Here is a 6,175-nt window from a genome sequence, read left to right as displayed (position 1 = left end):
ATGTTTCTGTCCCTCTCATTAATGAAGAACCATGATCTTATTTTCATATTTCTTTAGTTAGCCTATTTTCCATGTCATAATAGTTTTTTAAGCAAAAATAGTTTTTTAAGCAAAAGCAGACTGAAGTATTAGGGATATTTACTCATCTCTAACACACCCTCAGTGTAATTATATATGTAATTTCTACTGAAGCTGAGATGACATGAGGGACCAATGTCCCTCATGGGTATGTGTGTGGAAAATATCATCACCGTTACATTTCAATTATGTTTACTTAAATTTCAGTAGAATTTCTCCCACTAAAAACATCTGCTTCTTATTTCAGAAGTGCATCTTTCTTCCAAACTTGAAAAAAAATATTTTCAAAGCAAGACACTGAGCAGGCTAAAATCCTGTCCAAGTAGCACCCTCTAGTGTAAGCACGCTACTTTTGCAGAAAGGATTTCATGGTACTCTATGGTTGGGGTTTTTTTCCCAGAGGACTGACATAAAGAAAAAAACATACCACGTACTCATGCAAAACCCATTTCATATACTTAGGTCTAAGCCATTTCATATCCTTAGGTCTTTCCCTGCTTAGCAGAGCATATAGGCTACAATTAATTTGAAGCACCTATTTTAGTTTTAAAAAACTAGGTAGGTAACATTCTTGGCTTTCATTATACATCATTTATTTTATGTGTGTCCTGTAGTTTCCTTTATTTATTTAAAATATGAGAACAAGGTGGCAAGAACGAGGTCAGAAATTTATCACCTGTTAAGCTTTCAGCCTACTGAGTCTTAAAAAAATTAAAAAAAGAAATTAGAGCTGAGAGAACACCCTTTTTTGGTGAAAAATGTTTTTTTTTTTCAAAAAGAATCTCTGAACCTTTCGACTGTTCAGAAAATTATTTGAAGGATATAAAATGCAATAGAATTTGGCTGGTGCAATCACTGATGTGATTATGGTATTACTCCATTTGCATTACGCTGCAGAGTTGCAAGCAAGTCTCAGGTACTGCAAAGTAACATCCTGGTCTCAATTAACATAATGGCACCTAAGTGCTCTCGTGCGCTTTGCTTCATTTCAGGATTTTTATGTCAGCAAATGGTACATCTATACCATATGGATAAAGAAAGAAATTTTACTTTGAGACACAAAAGAAGGAAGTCTAATTCCCCTTCTCTTGGGAAAATCATTTAGGAGATCTAAATGAACAGTCCTGAGAAACTTTCTGTGATTTAGAGATACAAATGCAATATTATACTAAGAAAACTGAACACAATAAATCTTTTCTGAGTGCGTGACAGGCAAATGTTTCTTAACTCCCACAGCCTTGTAAAAATGCAGAGTTCAACAACCCAGAGGATTTTTTTCTGAAACTGAGTCCCCTTGACAGCTGTCTCTTGTTGTTAATGAAATATGAGTTTTATCTCATTCGTTGTGTCACTGCTTTTCCATTTTCATATATCTTCTTTCTTTTCCTCTGAGTTTCTTTGTTATTGCATCTTATTATTTGCCATTTTCCACTCTTCTCTTTTTTTAATTTAATCGTTAAGGCTGGAAAAAATACCTCTCTGAGTCCAACCATTAACCCACAGTGGTTTTGCTTTTCCCTCCAGCTTCAGTTTCTGTGTGATTTTCCCTCAGTTGCTCCTCATATGAGATGGTGCATTTCAGGTCTGACAGCAGTTAACTCTAACCCATCCACGTCATCATACAGTAATTAATTGTAGAATATAAATCACAGTGGGCTTTTCCAACCATTAAATAAGAGTGTCTTCAGCAAGGCAGTTTTCTTGAGAACCTCTCATATTTTGCAAAGGAAAACTGAGGGAACAAATAAAATCACACAGTTTGAAATTAATTCCGTACATTTCTGAAAATGTACCATATTTCCCCCCAGAAAGTGTCCACTTTAAAGGATTTTTCCCCAATCGCACTTGCCAAGGCAGAGTAATGACTGAAGCCTTGTGGTAAGATAAAGCACAGTGCGAGGTGAAAATTAGGCTTTAATGGCTATGGGGTCTCATATTCTTTTTGTCTGTTTGAGCTGGTTGTGAATTTCCTATTTGGGCTACTAGGAGACAGATTTATGTTCTGAGCACTGCTAATTTAAATCCATTTCACACATTGGGTTACTCACTCACAAAACCTGTCTTATTCCAGACATAAATATATTGCTTTACTGGATAATGTCAGCCCAAGTTCCCTCTGTGATTATCATAGGAGCTGACAAAAGCAGGATAATGACCTTTGGCTTGTCACAGAGAACATATCCTAAATTCTGCCCATCAAAATATTTCTGATTATGTTATATTTCCAATAGAAAATACAGATTAATACAAACAGCTGTGTTTTGCCAGATTATGGACCAGCCCTTCTATTCATTCCTTGGGGGTGAAATTGCCATTTCCCAGGCCAAGTCCCTGTCATGCTAGCATATTCAAGAGGATCTGAGGGCACAATATGATCCCCATTTCAGAATCACTGAAAGGATGGATATTATATTCTTGCTGCTCTTCTGTAGTGCAGGATTCCTTTATACAGGGGTCCTGGTGGGGCGGCTTGTGAAGAGGGGGATTTCTTACAGCCTGACTTCATCTTGAACATCGTTGAGACATGGAGAGTCAGACCTGCACCGTACATCCTCCAGGCTCCACTGGAGGCAAAAAGAAGATGGGCTAGGGGAAAGGGATGTCTTCAAGAAGCTCTGAAAGAGCTATATCCTCACCCCTTCCCCATAGTTAAACCATTTTTTCTTAAGTCAAGGGGAAGAATTAAGTCTAATGGGACTACAGTCCAGAAATAATGATGTGCACCACTGTGTGCTAGACTATACACTTGCCTCTCCTTCCTCTGGAATCCTATGCAATCATACCATTAAGTGTGAAATTAGTATCAGAATCATGACAGCTCTCCAGCGGATTAGTGAAGGAGTGGATTTTCTGGAAAAAAACACCTTTGAAAGTAAATCTACAAGGAATTCAAGGAATTCCTACAAGAGATATTACACTACTGTATTCTAATGCACTGTATTACCATGCAACACATTGAATCTGCTTGCAAGGGCAAGAAGGGTGAGCACTGATTTTCACTTTGAGTCATTAAACTGTGAATAAAAGGAAATTACAAGTTGAAAAGTAGTAATTTTCTCTAAATAACTGAGATTTGTCTGCAACTCAAAGGAAGCATCTTGGTCATCTTTCCTTTGGAATCAGAATTGTGATCTCAGTTTCTCAGCAGAAAGAAAGTTTAAGAAATATTCTCTGAGGATTACAGAATGGAGTTGCATAGTGGACTACACTGGGATCAGCATTTTTCAATATTTTACATTTATGATTGTATTGGTATTGTAAGGAAGCCAAATATATACTTTGGCCAGTGTTCTTATTAATAAAAAAGTGCTCCACTTTTACTAAAGTGCTAGTGCAAACATCTATAACTTTTTGAAGATGAAAATACACCCCTGAAAACAGTCAACATGCTTTAAAGCTTTTTGAAGGAGATCTTGGGAAAGCAAAAATGTTTTTCTTGCCATATTAAAAGACAAATGACTGGCTCCTGTGTCCACATTCTCAATTCTCACAAAAATTGCGAGCCAGCAAAAACTGTTACTCAAGTACTTTGTATTGTGTTATTGTTACAGAAGGGATTACTTTTCATTAGCTTATTCCTGGCAAGAAGAAATCTTAAACCATATCACGCGGAGTGAGGAGACAGTTAAGGGTGTGTTTCATAATTTTTGAATGCAAAAGGCTGGCATAAATTATAACACTGTTCAGCAGGCAGAGCTGGCTCACTGTTCTGCTGGTTTCACACGGCATTCCTTTCTTTCTCTCTCTTTTTCTTTATGCCTTCAGATTATGAAACTTCAGTTAATTTTTTTCTGTAAGTTGCAAATAGTTTTATTAATTCATTAAGAAAAATATAACTCTAACTGAAAATTCCATTGCTACGGTCTGTACTGCTCACTGTTACACAGACAACAGATCTCATCATCATTTTATAGCACCATTCTTGAAGAAGACTGTCTTTCTTTGGCTCTTTGGAATGCTAAAAGGGTAAGTATATAAGTATACTTACTGCCCTCTGTTTTTCTGGAAGACAGATGTAACTCCTTGAGAAGATGAGAAACTATATATTCTGCTTATTTCTAGCAAGGGCCCAGAGTCTGGATCAAAATGATGAAGAAATTATTGGTTCTGCAGAGAGCAAAAGGAAAGGACATTTGTCACATGCATACTGCATTGACATTTTAAGCAGTTATACCCTCCTAGGAATCTCCACTTTATTTTTCAGAATATACTTCATAGAAATATTTTTTACAAGAAATTTATTTCACAGAATAAGGCATGATTATCTCCCTCTTTTTTACTAATAAAAAGCAGATTACATTATTATGTACACGAACAGTGCAACTAACATTTTGGTCAGCCCCCAGGCTGAGCATCATGTACTATGCCAGGTCGTTTGAAAGACAACAGCAATGGATGGAACCACATTTGGAAATGCATCGAGAACAGACGGAGCTGCACTGTATAAATCTCACAGACCTACATGTAAAGCAGAAACCACGTTTAAACTGCAATAATTCTGTAATATTTAGAGGGCTCAAATTGTGCATGACTTTTCTTCCTTTGGGATGGCAGGAGAAATAAAAGATTAAATGGTAATTCTCTCTATTTTTTGCCAGAGAATTTGAGCTCCATATTAGCTATTTTGTCTTTTGGTATGTTCCTGCATTGATCCTCTACTGCTCCATTAAAAGAATATTTCTGTTATTTGCCAGTGAAAGCTATGCCTAGTTTCTCTTGAAAGAAATAAAGCCTGTCCTTTCTTCCCACTATACAAGCTGGTTCATAGATTATGAATGAGTTACGAGTCCCATCTGGTAAGTCCCAGTTTTCTGCCTGTGCGAACAAGTTTTGACGCTGGACCTCAGGCTGCTCCAACCCACGTTTATCTGAGAACAGAGCAGGGAAGTTTGTTTCCCCGAGTGTCCAATCTTGAAGATTTCTTCAGAAAAATATTATTTATACTGTATTTTTAGATTTTGCTGCACATTGATGCCATGCTGTTTGCAAATAAGGCACTTGAAAAATTTTCTAATGAGGGATGATTACAAGATTTTTGGTTTGTTTAGCATGGCAAAGTAAAGACTGGGGGAGGAAATGAAAAACAAGCTGGATTTGTGATTGTATTCAATACATTTATGGGAAGACAGTTTGAGATGTGCCTGGATAGCACCTGATAAGTCTCTGTCAATTCCACGTCCACTTAGAAAGGTCTGCCAGCGAAACAGTGAAGGAGACAGTGGTAGGAACTGGTGGGCAAGGTTTCATGAGACCCACAGGCTGTAATGTGATGAAACACAAGAACCGTAAGAAGAAGCTGTGAGTTTCACAGTGGCACTGGGGTAAGTATCCTCTCGGTTTACTGAGTCACATTAAATGCGTGTTTTCCATTGACATTTCCACATGTCACTGCCAGGTGAAAAGTTAATCTTCCAATGAAAAAGGCTCAGGGCGCACTCCTACTGAGCACCTGCAGCAAGATGTGAGGTCAACGAGGTAGTGTTGCCCTACCTGCCTGTAAAGGAGATAAAAGCCTTTTCTTTAAAAGAACTCCACAGTTTTCATCCAGTGGGGCTGTCAGTGAGGAAAAGGAAGGTGAGAGGACAGAGTCTCAAGCTGTGTCAGTAGAGGTTTAGTTGGACATTAGGAGGAATTTCTTCACAGAAAGCGTGACTAGACATTGGAATGAGCTGGCCAGGGAGGTGGGAGGGTCACTGTCCCCGGAGGTGTTTAAGGAAAGACTGGACGTGGCACTTAAGTGTCATCTAGTTGACAAGGTGGTGTTCGGTCAGAGGTTGGACTCGATGATTTCAGAGATCTTTTCCAACTTAATGGATCCCGCGATTCTGCGTGAGTGGGCGGCCACGGCTGGATGCACTCGCTGCACGCCACACAAGAAAACCCGGACAGCACGGCCACAGACAGGGGTCACACACAGCACCTGGAAGTGCACCACCCTAATCCAGGCGCGCTCCCAGGGCGGAGAAAGGGGTAGAACCCTCCCGGAGCGCCGCCCGGCCCGGCCCCCTCCGTTCCTCCAGGGCCGGGAGTTTCCGCGGCCCGCCGGGGGTGGGGCCACGCGGGGCGACCTGTCCCGGATTGGATGGCGCTCCTGTCA

The sequence above is a fragment of the Empidonax traillii genome, unplaced genomic scaffold (assembly GCF_003031625.1).
Source record: "Empidonax traillii isolate 1590-97213 ecotype Southwest subspecies unplaced genomic scaffold, ASM303162v1 scaffold14:size4059594, whole genome shotgun sequence".
NCBI lineage: Eukaryota > Metazoa > Chordata > Aves > Passeriformes > Tyrannidae > Empidonax > Empidonax traillii.
This window is presented reverse-complemented; position numbering follows the sequence as displayed.